Here is a 16,581-nt window from a genome sequence, read left to right as displayed (position 1 = left end):
GCTTTTAACAGATAAACGAAAGTTGGATGAGGCGTCACATGTGGAGTTAAATGCAGTTTGCTCAGCCATATTATAGAATAAGCTACCCAACAAATTGAAGGATCTAGGGAGTTTTACGATTCCTTATTTAATTGGTAGTTTAGATGTTCATAATGCATTGGCTGACTTAGGGGCAAGCATTAATGTTATGCCTTATAAAATGTTTAAACAGCTAGGTCTTGGGAAACCCAAACAAACTAGGATGAGCATTCAATTGGCTGATAAAACCATTAGATTTCCTAGGGGTATCATTGAAGATGTTCTTGTTAAGATTGATAAATTTAAATACCCAGTAGACTTTGTTGTTCTAGACATGGAAGAGGATAGTAATGCACCTTTAATTTTAGGACGACCCTTTTTAGCGACTACTAGAACCATTATTGATGTTGGTACAGGTGAACTCACACTTTATGTAGGAGACGAAACAATCACCCTTCAAGCTCGTAATTCGAGTAACACATCAAAAATTGAAGGTGGTTGTATAAATCATTCTACTAGTACTGATCATGTGGTGACACCCACTATGTAGTAAAGAGTTTTGAATAACACATATGAGTCGTGTTCAAACAACAAAAAATGACCTATCTATAAAGAACAAAGGCTACAAATCGAAGAGCTAGATGAATGGCGGACATAGAAACTGAAAACACCCGATAAACTAAAACCGAGCCAGGACAAGCTCAATACCTCACCAAATCAACTTAAGGTTGGAGACAAAGTACTACTAGATGTAGCAGATCCTCGCATTGCCACTTCTAAACCTAATGAAGAAATTCCTCTTACGGTACTCAGTATTTTCCCATATGGTACAGTCGAGGTACTTCATCCCAAATTCGACAAATTTAAGGTAAATAGTACCCGTCTTAAACCTTATGTTGATAAAGTTGATAGCAGGGATGAGGAGTGTAAACTCCTCGCACCACCTTGACCATGCAGAAGAGAGGTAAGTCCATCTTAAGACTATAAATAAGCGCTTTTCAGGAGGCAACCCGAGCACTAACAGTAATGATTTATTTAAGTTTTAGCTTTTAACATCTAACATACTAACGGAATCATGGAACGCAGGCTTTCTAAAGACCACACGGTCAGGCACACAAGCATGCATTAGGCCTTGTGAAAATGGGGCAAGATTGTTTCCCTGACACGGGATCCTATAAAGTGGCCACGGCCGTACGACATGGCCGTGGAAAATCCTGCCAAATTAACACTAGCGAGCAACACAACCGTGCCCACCTTCCGTGGCCGAGTCTGTCAAAATAACACGGGCGTGTGCCTGCATACACGGGAGTGGGAGAAGCGAACGAAGATTGACACGGCCATGTGCAACATGGCCGTGTACACCAATGCACCCAATTTCGAAAACCACAAAATGCACGGGATGAAATGAAGGCACACGAGCATGCCCCACGGCCGTGTGCCCCAATTTCTCTATAAACACCTATTATTTATTTTATTTTATTTTTATCTTTATATTTTGAAATTACTTTTTATTTCCTTTTAATAATATTTTATCTTGAGTTTTTATAATTTTTATTTTCGGCTATTTCATTACGAGTAATTATGCTCCATTATATTTCCTAAAGAGTTCCTGATTTTATCACAGTCATAAAGAGCTCCAAAGCTCACCATCAAATAGGAACTAAAAACTCCAATGGCAGGACTTATGGACTAATGAACCTCTACCACCACCGGAGTATCCTCCTCCACCCTCATCATTGCTTTGGCCGATTATTCCCCATAACTCCAATTCAAGGAGTTCATTCATCATTCAGGAAGTTTCACTTCTCTCCTTATCTTATGATTATACATCTATCTTTTTCAATATATCTATCTTTGTACATTGAGGGCAATGTACATCTTAAGTGTGGAAGGTCTTTGATATCATCATTAGAAATCCCTAAATTTTGTCTTATTCTCATGTGAATCACTCATATCACTATTAGAATGAATTTTGATTAATTTATGATTTTTATTGATATGTCTTGAATTAAAACATAGGTATTTATGCATTGATTGTTTAAACTTTAAGACATTAGGAAATCAAGCATGATAAGTTAATTTTTGAAGAATTAAAAACTTTTAGGTTGTTTCCCTAAGTTTTGGTGTTATCTTGAGTTGAAATTCACAAGTTTGAACATCAAAAAGCCATAATTTTTGCCAGATCTTGAGCCTTTAGAGCATATTTTATTCCTTTCATGCTCACTTTCATTATGAGTGCATCAGTTTTGATTTGTTATTCTAGAACTTGCTTGATTATGCATGTCAAGACCACACCATTTGATTTGGTATGTCAAGATGATAAAGACACTTAGGTTTAACCTACTTACCCCACAAAAGCCTACCTCCATAATTAACCCTTAGTGAACCCCTTTTGATCCTAACAAGCCATTAATTGATTTACCTTCAATATTAACCCATAACCCATTATTGTTGAAATCCCTTAATTTGATCCCTATTTTTGTCGAGATTTGATTTGAAAAATTTGCTTAGTTATGTTTTGTGCTTCTAAATATTTGACTTGTTCTTAAAAAAAATACTTACATACATATTAGTAGTAATTCGTCATTTTTGAGCTTGAGTGTTAATTCCATATTCTGAAAAGAAGCTCACTTGTATTCAACTGATGACTCGTTATTTTTCTAGCTAGGTAATTTTTCAATTCAATCTCGATTCTAACATCTTCTTTTAGCTTTTGACCACACCCCCTAACCAAATCCACATTACAACCCTCTAAAAAGACCTTTTTGATTGATGTATCAGCTCAATATATAGTGGTGGAGATTTGATTTTCAAGCAAGCCTATGGTAATAACTTTTCATAGTAATAACTTTTCATATTAACTAATGAGTGCTTTTATTGATGTCCTTAAACACCTTGAGTAATTTGAGTGAATCTTTAGTGAGGATGTTAAACTCTGTGATACTTTGATCAAAGGTAATCACTTAGATGAGGGGAGACACCTATGTTTTCGTGAAAAAATGCTCAACTTGGAATGTTTGAAACTTTGATGTACTTTTAGTTGAATTTTCAATGTATGAGTACTTATTGATTATTTTGAGATATTATTGATAGGGATTATAAATTGAGAAGAATTTATTTTGATTATGAGTTGAGGATTTTTTCTTGAGGACAAGCAAATGCTTAAATGTGGGGGTATTCGATAAATCGTAATTTATACATATTTTTATCCCATGCTTAGCCCATTTATGAATGGTTTCTCCTTAGATTTGGTGAATTTTATGCTCCTAATCCTTTAATTTCATGTTTTATACTTAGCAGAGCATAGGAGAGTAAAAAGAGCGTAAAATGGGCCGAAAATGGAGAAAATGGACCTACGTGGGAAATCAGTACGGCCTGGACTTCCTCACACGGGTGTGTCACACGATCGTGTCTATTTGGCAGGATTGAAGCACAACTTACACGGGTAGACTACACGCCTCTGCCTATTCAACAGCCTTCACCACGAGCTAGAGCAATCACGTGTCACACGGGCGTGTTCCTGCTGAGCCCAAGTATAATCCTATTCGGAAAAGGCCAATTTTTAGGGGCATTTAGGCATCTAAAAGCCTATTTAAACACCTGAGAAGGCACTTAAGAGGGGGACGCAGAGTAGGAAGTGAGAAATTACTCAAGGAAAGCCGATTGATCCATTTCAGAAGTCGGATTCATCATCAAGACTGAATATCTCCCTTCAAGTTCCTTCAGGAGTTTTGGGTTTTCTTATGTTTTGTTATCTTTATACTTTTGAGATGTTTTCTTTCATAAGTATGAAACTAGACCCCCTAAATACCTAAGGGGAATGAAACCTAAGACGGATCTTGTTATTATTATTTGAATTGTATGATAAATATTTGACTTATTCTTAATTATGTGTTCTTATTTCTTGTTTTGATATTCCAGGATATTGATTCAAGTTAAGCTCTTATTCAGAGGAGGAATAGACCCTGTCTAAGAGTAAATTTGTAATAATTAAGCGGAGTTGATTGCACGCCTAGAGATAGGGTGATAAGATTTTGCCGGATTAAGGTGAAGCCTAATAAGGGAATCCATAGATCGAGTTAATGTAATTCTAGGGTGTTAATTAGAAAGAGATTTCAATTATTCAACCTAGGGTTAGACTTTATTAGTCTCGAGAGAGATAATAATATAACTTAGGGATTTCTACGGATCAAGTCAAATGAATAAATCGTCTGATTCAGAGTCAAATAACAAGTGAAGTCTAGGTGGATTTTTCCTTAGGTATTGTCATAATCAGTCTAATTTTCCCAAAAGTATTTTCTCAAATTTTCTTTCTGTGCATTCTTAGTTTAGTAATTAGTTTAGATAACCAAACCTCTTAATTTTTAGGCTAGATAATAAAAATGAAGTAAATACTAGTACTCGTGGTTCCTTTGGGTTCGACAATCCAGTCTTGCTGAACTATACTACTGTTCGATAGGTACACTTGCCTTAATCGTGATAATAAGTTAGTTTCAAGAACAATTCATTTATAAATTTTTAAAACCTGTTACGAATATCACGCATCAAGCAACCTATCAAAGTGGTTGAAGATCTGGAAATGATAGAAACACTACTTCTGGTCGAGGGAAGAATAGCGATATGAATGAATAATCTGAAGCAAGAACACCAGCTAGAGCCTATTCAATCAGAGCTCGTGAGGAAGCTACTTCCCCAAAAGTTTTTACTGGTAATTTTTATATCTTTGATATTAAAGTATATGCATTGATTGATGCTGGACCAACTCACTCGTATTATATGCATTACATTAGTAGACAAAAAGAATTTTATTGTTGAGTCCACTAAATATACTATCAAAGTAACGAATTTAGTAGATATGTAAATCGTGTCCACTAAAAGTTAGGGGTTACACTTTCCTGCTAGTTTGATGCTGTTACCTCTTGATGATTTTGATCTCATTTTGGGAATGGATTGGTTGTCTAAGCATGATGCAATAGTAAGTTTCTGAAGGAAACAAGTTAGTTTGAAGCATCCAAATGTTGAATTTATTTGTGTTAAGGCAAATGGGGACAATTGTACTACAAATGTAGTTTCAGCATTGTCAGCTCAAAAATTGATTAAAAAGGGATGTAAAGCATATTTAGCCTACGTTCTTAATTCAAAAATGGCTGAATCAAAAATTGAGCAAGTGTTGATAGTCAAAGAATATACTAATGTTTTTCCTGAAGAACTGCTTGGGTTGCCATCAACTTGAGAAGTAGAATTTGTGATCAAACTTGTGCCTGGAACAGCTCCAATTTCGATAACACCATACAAGATGACCCTATAGAATCGAAAGAGTTAAAAATATAGTTGCAAGTGTTGTTAGATTGTAGATTTATTCGACTGATTGTGTCACCTTGGGGTGCTCCAATTTTGTTTGTAAAGAAGAATGATGAGTCAATGAGACAATGTATAGATTATCGACAGCTGAATAGAGCCACCATTAATAATAAATACCCATTACCTCGTATTGATGATTTGTTCGATCAGTTAAAGGGAGCTATAGTGTTTTCGAAGATCAACTTGAGATCTGGATATTACCAGCTGCGAGTTAAAGAGAAAGATGAACTAAAAACTGCATTCATAACTAGATATGGTCAGTACGAATTTCTAGTGATGCCATTCGGCTTGACAAATGCTCTTATGGCATTCATGAACTTGATGAATTGGGTATTTCAGCCATATTTAGATCAGTTTTTTGTAGTATTCATTGATGATATCCCAATTTATTCACTAAACGAGTCAGATCAAGCAGAACATTTAAGAGTTGTGATGCAAACTTTGCGTGAAAAACAACTTTTTGCGAAATTCAGTAAATAAAAACTTTGGCTACGGGAATTTGGTTTTTTGGGACATGTTATATGTTCTGACGAAATCAGGGTTGATCCAAATAAAGTATCTGCGATTGTTGATTGGAAAATTTTGAAAAATGTTTCTGAAGTTTGAAGTCTCTTGGGATTAGTCAGATACTATTGGCAATTTGTTAAAAACTTCTCCATTATAGCATTTCCGATGACTAAACTGCTGTAGAAAGATGTTAGTTATGTTTGGACTGAAAAATGCCAGAAAAGTTTATAGTAGTTGAAGAATATGTTAACCGAAGCTATTATTTTGATTTAGCTTGAATCCAGAAAAAATTTATTGTTTATAGTTTTGCATTGCTTTGTGGTTTAGGATGTGTTTTGATGCAAAATGGACAAGTAATTGCCTACGCTTCTAGGCAGTTGAAAACCTCATGAGCGAAATTATATGGCATAGGATTTGGAGTTAGCTACAGTTGTTTTCACCTTGAAGATCTGGTGAGATTATTTGTACAGGGAGAAATGCCATATTTTTACTGATCATAAAAGTTTAAAATACTTAATGACTCAAAAATAATTGAATTTGAGTCAGCGCAGATGACTTGAATTATTAAAAATTATGATTTGGTAATTGACTATCATCCTGGGAAAGCTAATATAATTGCTAATGCCTTAAGCCGAAAATCCTTATTTACTTTGAGGGTTATGAATGTAAATTTTTCATTGAAGCATGATGGTTCCCTTTTGGCTGAGTTGATTGTAAAGCCAACCTTTTTATAAAAACTTCAAGAACTTTAGAAAGATGATTTAAATTTGTTGCTGAGAATTGAAGTAGTGAAAAGTGGTCAAAATATTGATTTTAGTATCGGCATTGACAATTGTTTGTATTTTTGAAATTGACTATGTGTACCAAATGATTCTGGATTAAAATGAGAATTGTTGAATGAAGCTTATAATAGCATTTATTCAATTCATCCTGGAAGTATGAAAATGTATAATGACATGAAACGAAGTTATTGGTGGCCTGGTATGAAGAGAGAAATAACAAAGTTTGTGTCATGATGCTTAGTTTGCCAGTAAGTGAAAGTTGAACATCAGGTACCATTGGGTTTGTTGCAACCACTAATGATCCCTAAATGGAAGTGGGAATTAGTCACCATAGATTTTGTTTCGAGATTACCTTTAACTCTAAAAAGAAAATATTCTATTTGGGTTTTTGTTAATAGATTAACGAAATCAGCTCATTTTCTACCCATTCAAACTGATTATTCACTTGAGAAATTGGTAGAATTATATGTTTTAGAAATAGTGAAATTACATGGCGTACCCTTGTCGATTATATTAGATCGTGGTCCGAGGTTTACTTATAGGTTTTGGGGTAAGTTGCACGAAGCTTTAGACTTGAAGTTCAATTTTAGCACTGCTTTTGATCCACAAACAGATGGTTAGTCGGGGCGAATCATTTAGGTTTTAGAAGATATGTTGCGGTGTTGTATCATTGAATTCAAGGGTAGCTGGGAAAATATTTATCATTAGCTGAATTTGAGTTTAATAATAGTTATCAAGCAAGCATAAAGATGGCTCTGTACGAGGCTTTATACGAACGTAAATGTAGAAGTCTGTTGTACTAGTCTGAATTGAATGAGAAGAAGTTAACCGAGGTTGATTTGGTTCAAGAAACTGAAGAAAAAGTTAGAATTATTCGAGATAACTTGAAAGCTACATTCAATCGTAAAAAATCTTATGCTGATCTAAAAAGGAGAAATATCGAGTTCTCTGTTGGTGAAAAGTACTTTTGAAAGTCTTGACCTGGAAGAAAATATTACAATTTGGCAGAAAAGGGAAACTCAGTCATAGATTCATTGGGTCGTATGAAGTTCTTGAAAGAATAGGATTGGTAGCATACTGTTTGGCCTTACCACTAGAACTTGACAGAATTCACAATTTTTTCACATTTCCACGCTTTGGCGATATTGATTTGATCTGTCCCATTTTTTATGGAAGAAATTGATGTACAGACAGATTTAACCTACAATGAAGAACCTGTAAAATTCTTAGCTCAGTAAACAAAAAAACTGAGAAATAAGTTTGTATCATTAGTTAAAGTATTATTGAAAAGTCATGGACTTAAAGAGGCATCGTGGGAAACAAAAGAAAATATGAAGTCTCAATATCCAAATCTTTTCTCTGGTAAGATTTTCAAGGACGAAAATTTCTTTAGGAGGAGAGTTGTAATATCCTGTTTTTCAGTGGTAAGAAACAGTGGTTTCGAGACCACAAATTCGATATGTGAAGTTAAATTTTTATAATTTAATTAATTTTTATAGGGTTACATTGGACTCATGTTAAACTTTGGTGATGAAATTTTAACATTTAGGCAATTAATTAAGTAAGAAGGATTAAATTGTGAATGATGCAAAACTTAGTAATTATTGAATTTTAATGTCCCGATAGTTTAATTATCAAAGGAAAAGGGACTTGAGTTGTAAATAGATCATAGAGAAGTTAGGTGGACAATATAGGACAATTAAATTTTCATTTGGTATGTTTATTAATAGGGATAAAATTGTAATTAGGTAATAATGAGATAAAGATTAATAAAAATAAAAATGGTATCATCTTCTCTATGTTCTACCACCAAAATTTAAAAGGGAAAAACACCATTGTCCTGCTTAGGGAGTTTCAGCCATAGTTCCTCTTGTATATGAGTCCATTTGAGTTTATTCTTAGTAATTTTTATGTTTTTGAGATCATTACAACTAGGCCCAACTAGCCCATACCTTCGTTTTTGAATCTATTAAAAATTTTAGGAATTTCCATTGATGAATCTTGAATGCTTTTGATGATAATTATGTGTCTCAAGCTTTGATTGTGGTATTTGGTTGTTTTGTGAAGTGATTTTTATTATATTTTGATTTAAGGTTTTAATTGTTAAAATGTCAAAATTTCAAGGTTTAATGGTAAGTTTGAGGTATAACTGGACTATTTAAGGACCTATATTATTCGAAAGTAAATTTTGGTTTGAGAAAATGGTTATTTTGATTATTTTTGGGTTAGAGGTCTAAATTGAAGAAGTTGTAAAAGTTTAGGTAAAATGTGTAATTAATGAAAAGTTAAGGTTCATATGCATTGAATGGATTGTTACAGTATATGAGATTAATATGTTGTATTTAATTATTATATTGATCAAAACTTGAATCAAAAAGACAATAACCAAGGAAAGGGGAAAATAGTGGATTACTCCCTGCCTATTGATCGGAATTAAACCATAGGCAAGTCCATAGTATTTCAATATTTAAATGAAATTCTATTTGTAATCTTGTATTATTGTTCTTTAGTTAATATGTTTATAGATAATTATTGTATGAATGCACATACGTGCCCCTATTTGTACTTCGGTACCCCTGAAAGCACATACGTGCCCCTGTTTGTACTTCAGTACCCTTGAATGCATATACGTGCCACCGTTTGTACTTAGTACCCCTAAATGCACATACATGCCCTTTTCGTACTGTGGTACCATTGAATGCACATACGTGCCCCTATTTGTACTTCAGTGCTCTAAAGTGCACATTTGTGCCCCTATTTGTACTACGGTACCCCTAAATGCACATACGTGCCCTTATTTGTACTTTGGTACTACTGAAGGCATATACATGCTCCTGATTTATTTCGACACCTGTGAGAACATTACATCATTACATCATCTCATCATTTGTATTCTTGAAATTTTTGTAATCAAATAATATGTTAACCATGTCTAATTATATTTAGATTAAATGCTATACTATGTCCTTACTAAGCTATGTAAGTTTATGGGTTTTTGTGGATTGTTTTGTAGATAATCGTTGCTGACTTTTTGGAAGGATCAACCAATTGGCTCACACTATTCATCTAAGTTGGTAGTTTTTGTATCTTTTGGGTAGTGGCATGTATGTATAGATAAATATGTGGTTTTTAAATGTTGATAGATGTAGTTCATCAATGAAATTTGTGTTTTGCTTAGGGTATGTTTTGTTTGTTGGAACAAGTATACATATATAATGCGTAGATGAACACCTTGATGTTTAGTTGTTGAATAAAGTGGTTTTAATCATGGTGAAATGCTTATTTGCTTGCTATCTTATAAAGGAGGTCTTTTGGTCATTTTTGAGACTAAATGTTTAGTATATATGTGGTGCCTTTGAATGGCATATTGGTTAGATGAAATAGGTTGATAGATTTGGTTTGTTTAAATGTGTTGGAATAGTGCCTAGGTCTATTAAATATAGGCATAATTGGAGTGGTGGAATAGGTATGGTTTGGTCTTAAAATGGCATGATTTTTGGGTCAAATTTGGTGCACATGGCCTGTAACACAAGCTATCACATGACTGTGTGACATACATGGCCTGGCGACATGGCCGTGTGTTATTTGTAAATTCCTAGTGTTTTAAGCCAATGAGTTACACAGACGTGTGTGGTAAGTCAGAGATTCACACAATATGCGAAATGGCCATGTGACCCTACTCAGTGAGTTATACGGGTGAGGACACGGGTTGGGACGCGGCCGTGTGTCCCTTGTTTGATTGTCACACGGCCGTGTGACCCCTGTTTTCACATGTTTGCAACTTTTTCTTAAAACCTTTGTTTTGTTTCAAATGAGTCTCAAATTGTTTTTAAATTATTTTTAGGGCCTCGAAGGTCCGATTTAAAGCCAAATTATATATTTTTGATAAGTTTTTAATGAGTTTTCATTAATTAATATTGAATGAAATTAATGATATATATATTTATATAAATTGTTTGGAGTTGTTTGGTAATATAAATTGTTCTATTAAAGTATGATGATACCTACGGTAAGAAAACACAAAGAAAACAAAAACAAAAAATCTCTTTCTTTTTCATATTTTCAACAAATAAGTACAACAACAACAATAATTTAATGAGAATAAAAGTCAAATAACAAATTAAAATGGTCCTACCAATTTCTGAAGTTTCTCCCTTAATCTATTGTTGAAGCTTTTTTTTCCTACGCTTAAGTTTGAAAAGAAATAGAAAAATGACTAAAGTGAGTAAAACGACTTTTAGGAGGTCTGATATAGGGCTACAATATCAAATATAAATATTTAAAATACAGAAATACCCTTAAACCTTAAGTTTAAGTTGTCTCTTCCATAAAGAAATGAAAAAAAATTGACTAGGGAGCGTCTCCATGTGCATTGGGGCATTGATGGAAAGGCATGCGATTGTATGCTAGGGCATTGTTGGGCAATGAGGCGTGACTACTTGGGGTGTTGCATGTGCATTTGGGCATGGAAACCAACATTAGGGCATTGAAATGCACATGCTAGGGCATTAGTTAGCTTTGGAGCACAGAGGAACCGAGTGAGGGAGGGGCGCATGCACTAGGGCATTGGTGAGCATGCAGGAGTGCTCTAGTAAAGCATGTGAGCAACGTTAGAGGATGCAGGTGTGCATTAGTTGGGCGTTGGGGTGCTTGGGTATTGCTCCTTTTTTATGTTTTTTCTTTATTATTATTAATTAAGAAAAAATTACATATATTTAACTATAAATCTCTTTTTAAAAAGAAAGAATAATAAAATCTATAAAATCTATTCTATCGAGGAAATTATTAGATAAGAACAAATTATAAAATCTTGTTTTTCTTATGGTTCAACCTTGAGACTTTGTTTGAAGCTCATTTTGCTCCTCCAGTTTGGTTCTACACAACAAAAACACAAACAAAAATTTAAAAATGAAAAGACTAGAAAATATATAGGTAATAAAATGCAAATGAGCTAAAATTAAATGTGCTATGCAACTTAAAGATGCAATCTACATGTAATGTAATGAAAATGAAAAATAAAATAAAAATTTAACCATAGAGTTACCTCTTATAACAGCTCGGTTTTGGGTTGAGTCAGAATAGTAGTTTCGAGACCAGAAATCTGAAGTCAGAGAAATTATTTTATTATTATTTTGGTGTTATAGCATGATTATATTAGTGAATGAAAAATTTGGTGAAGTAATTTTAGCGTTTGCGAGCTTAATTGCGAAAAATGACTAAATCGCATAAAGGGTAAAAGTTCTATTTTACTTATTAGATATACCAAATAGCTAGAGAACCAAAATTGGGGTCTTTAAAGTGAAATTAGACCTTTAAATGAAAGATGGTCGGCCATGAGACAAAGAATAAAGATAATCAAATGTTAGGTAAAAATTTGGTGGCTTATTTGACTAAAAAGAACTAAAATAAACAAGGGATGATGTCACCCCTTTCTCATCTCCTTCTTCACCGATATTTTCAGCAAGAGTAAGTGTTTTGAAGCTCAAAACTTTTATTCATTCATCTCCCTCTCAAGTAAGTGATTTAGATGATTATTTTTTATAATTTTGGTACTTTTGGAACCATTGTGGCATGAGCTAGCAAATAGGGGGACTATTTTGTAAAAAGGTTGAGAGTCTAGGGTTTTGCCATGAAATAATGTATGTTTTTAACTAAAATTTTATGGAAGAATATGAGTTATGGTTGTGAAATAAACAACTTTTGTGAAAGAACTTCTCATGAAAACCCTAATAGGACTATTTTGTAAAGATTGTAAAATAGATAGTAATATGGTTAAATAATGGAAATTTTGGGTTGCTATAAGAGTAAAAAGGGTTCGGCTAGGCTTAAGGCATGAATAAATTTGATAAAAATTGATTTTCGAGCGTAGGGGTAAAATAGTTATTTTGTGAAAGTCTAGGGGCAAAATGGTCATTTTGCCAAAAATATGAATTTTTTATTGTATAAATTTATCTAGTGATTAAATGGATGAATTTTTATTATTTTAGATCAAGAAATACAAAATCCGAACCTAGATCGGGGGAAGGCCAAGCAAGCATATTAAAACCGACTAGTCGCCTACATTTTGTAATCCGAGGTAAGTTGTATGTTAATAATGCAACTATATTGTTATGATTTGTGATTGAATTGATATTGCATAAATTGTTATGATTGTGAATATGAGTATGCATGTTGAGAAATTAACGTAGTAAAGACTCTTGGTTGTACTTTAGGAATAGATTTGGATATTCATGCCATGACATTGGGTGATATGTGTGCTAGTGTAAGACATGTCTGGGACATGCATCGGCCACATTATGAGAGTTAATGTAAGACATGTATGGGACATGCATCAGCTTTGAGACGAGAGCTAGTGTAAGACATGTCTGGGATATGCATCAGCCTCGATATATACAAGCTAGTGTAAGACCTGTCTGAGACATGGCGTCGCTTGTTGTGTGTCAGTGTAAGACCTGTCTGGTACATGGCATTGAAACCGATAGATGAGAGGCAGTGTAAGACCTGTCTGGGACATGGCATCAACTTTAATGTGCTAGCCAGTGTAAGACCATGTCTGGGACATGGCGTCGGCATCTTATCCTATGTTTGGGGCTATTGAATATCCTATAGTTTTCCAAATGGTTCAATGGGAGATTTATGTGTTATATCGAAATGAGAGAACTTATGACCATGTGATGAGTGGTATAGGTACCTAAATGAGAATTATGACATACGAGCTTCATTTACGTTGTATGTTTAGTAAAGGAGGAAAGTGAGTAAGTTATGCATATGACTACTTGTGTATTTTACACGAATTATGAAATGTGAATTCAAACCAATGTTGTATGATTGGTGAGAAACAAATATGAGCAAGTAGTGTTTATTAAACTTTACTTTTATAAGCCAATCGAGATATGTTGGGAGCATGATCCCTTATGGTAGCTTATAGTTACTCATTATTGCATACGACTTACTAAGCTTTATGCTTACCTCTTTTCCTTTCCATTTTCTTATAGTGCCGCCAAAAGTAGCTCGTGGATCACCGCCTTACGTCAGAAAAGCCAATCATACTATCATTTGAAGCACTTGGTATAGTTAGTTCTTTTATTTTGAGTATGGCATGTATAGGATCTTTTAATCTTGTTTCAGTGTCACAATATTTTGGGGCCAAAGGTGTTGGCTTACTTTAGTATTTGACTTATTTTGTATAAGGCCATGAAAAATGGTTAAAACTGAAAGTTTTTATATAAATACAAAAAGGTCTTTCATGAATGTGAAATTGTTGGTATGGTTGAACATGTGGATTACAGCATATGTTAAATGTGTATAGGCCTTAGTTATGGTTGCTTGGTTTAGAAATCATGTTACGTAAGACTTTGGTATGACAGATGGTGTTATATTATGTTTTAGGGGGAAAAAGGCTAGGTAGATAGTCTTATATCGTCCACACAGGTAGACACACAGTTGTGTGTCTAGGCTGTGTGTGACACGCAGTCAGCCCCATGGGCGTGTTGTGTGGTCGTGTGTCCCCTGCACCTCGATTTTGCAAGTCAGTATGCATGGTAGTAAACACACGGGTAGAGATATGGTCATGTGTCTCAGCCGTGTGGAGGACACGGCCTCTGACCATGGGTGTGTGCCTTGGCCTTGTGCCTTTATTTGGTTGCTAATGTCAGAAACAGAATGTCAAAGTTTTTAGACATGGGCTAAGACACAGGCGTGTCATGGCCATGTGAGGGACACAATGTGACAGTCCAAATTTGGGGCTAGTCGAAATAGTGGTCTCAGGACCACAAATCTAGATTCGAATAAATTATTTTATAATTATATAGATATTATAGCATGTTTTTAATAGTGCATGAAAATTTTGGTGAAGTAATTTTAACGTTTACGAGTCCAATTGCGAGAAATGACTAAATCGCATAAAATGAAAAAGTCCTAAATTGATAGCTAAAGGTGTCAAATAGCTAGAGAATAAATATTGGGGGTCTTTAAAGGGAAATTAGACCCTATAGTGATAGCTTGGCCGGCCATGGAGATAAAATGTTGAAAAGTCAACATTAAGTAATTTTGATGACATAAGGTGTAATATAATAATACCTAAGCCTAGCTATCATCTTTTTCTTTCATTCTCACTTAATTTCCACCAATTTTCAGCCATTTTTAAGGGTTTTGAGATTCAAAAATTTCATCAACTTATTCCTCTCACAAGTAAGTGATTTACATACCCTTTGTTGATGATTTTTGCATTTTTAGAACCTTTATAGCATAAGCTTTCAAATGAGGGGACTATTTTGCAAAATGGTTGGAAGTCTAGGGTTTTTCCATGAGAGAATTTAGGGTGTTTTCTGAAATTTTATGGAAGAATATGAAGCTTAGTTGGGTGATAAACAACTTTTGTGAAAGGATTTTTCACAAAAACACCTAAAAGGACCATTTTGCATAAGTTTTAAAATAGATGTTAAATATATTAAATAGTGGGAATTTTGAGTTGCTATAAGGGTAAAAAGGGTTCGGCTAAGCTTAAGATATGAAGAAATTCAATAAAAATTGATTTTCAAACTTAGGGGTAAAATGGTCATTTTGTCAAAGTCTAGCGGCAAAATGATCATTTCACCTAAGAAGTGAAATTTTGATTGCCTAATTTTATTTAGTGTCTAAATAAGTGCATTTTGCTATTATAGATCAAGAAACACCGAATCCAAATCTAGACTGGGGGAAAGCCAAGCAAATCGACTAAATCAACTAGTTGCCACCTTTTGTAATCTGAGGTAAGTTGCATGTAAATAGTACAACTACATTAATAATATATGTAGTTGACTTGTATTGAAATTATTATAGCATAACTTGCTTGATTATGGAAATGGGAAAATATGATAAGAATAGAGATAGTAAAATTTCCAATTGAACCTTAGGAAATAAATCGGATATTCATGCCATGGCATTTGGGTCACTTGTGTGAGCTAGTGTAAGACATGTCTGGGACATGCACCGGCCACGTTATGAGAGCCACTGTAAGACGATGTCTGGGACATGGCACCGGTATTGAGACGAGTGCTAGTGTAAGACATGTCTGGGACATGCTTCGGCCTCGAGAAGTAAGCCAGTGTAAGACATGTCTAAGACATGCATCAGCTACGAGATGTGTCAATGTAAGACTATGTCTGTGACATGGCATCGACACAGATATGCTAGAACATGTTTAAGACCATGTCTGGGACATGGCATTGGCACCTGACCCCATGTTTGAGGCTAAATGAATATCCGATAATGTTCCAAATGGTTCAACGGTGAAAGTATGATTTCAAGTTAACAAGGAAAGTATAACCGTGTTGTGAGTGGTATAGGTTCCTATATGGTATGTATGAAATGTGAGCTCAATATATGCTATATAAGGTATATTGAATATTGATGAGTAGGTTTTGCTTATGCCACTTGTGTATTATGATACTTGTTGATAAATGGTAAAGTTATGTTGAATATTTATTTATGTGCAACTTACTAAGCTTTATGCTTACTCCCTCTCCTTTTTCATTTTCTTATAGTGCCGCCTATCTAGCTCAAGGACAAAAAGGAAGTCAGAGATATCGATCACACTATCAATCGAAGCATTCGGTATAGTTTGATTTATATTTTTGAATATGGCATGTATAGGGCTTAGACTTTACTATTTTTGTGTCATTGAGAACTGGCCAAATGTGTTGGCTTGGGTTGGAAACCCTTCATTTTGTATTAAGCCTTGAATGATTGCAAATATTCATTTTGATATATACAAATGAAGTTACTCTCATGAATGAGTAATTGCTTAATTGATATGTAGTTTATTGTGGCTGATTGGTTTATGTAACAATTCAGTTTTGACCTTAGTCAGAATAGTAGTTTCGGGACCACAAATCTGAGTTAGAAAAATATTTTTAATATTAATTTCTGTGTC

The sequence above is a fragment of the Gossypium hirsutum genome, chromosome A04, assembly GCF_007990345.1.
Source record: "Gossypium hirsutum isolate 1008001.06 chromosome A04, Gossypium_hirsutum_v2.1, whole genome shotgun sequence".
In the NCBI taxonomy this organism is placed as follows: Eukaryota; Viridiplantae; Streptophyta; class Magnoliopsida; order Malvales; family Malvaceae; genus Gossypium; species Gossypium hirsutum.
Note: the sequence above shows the minus strand (reverse complement) of the source record.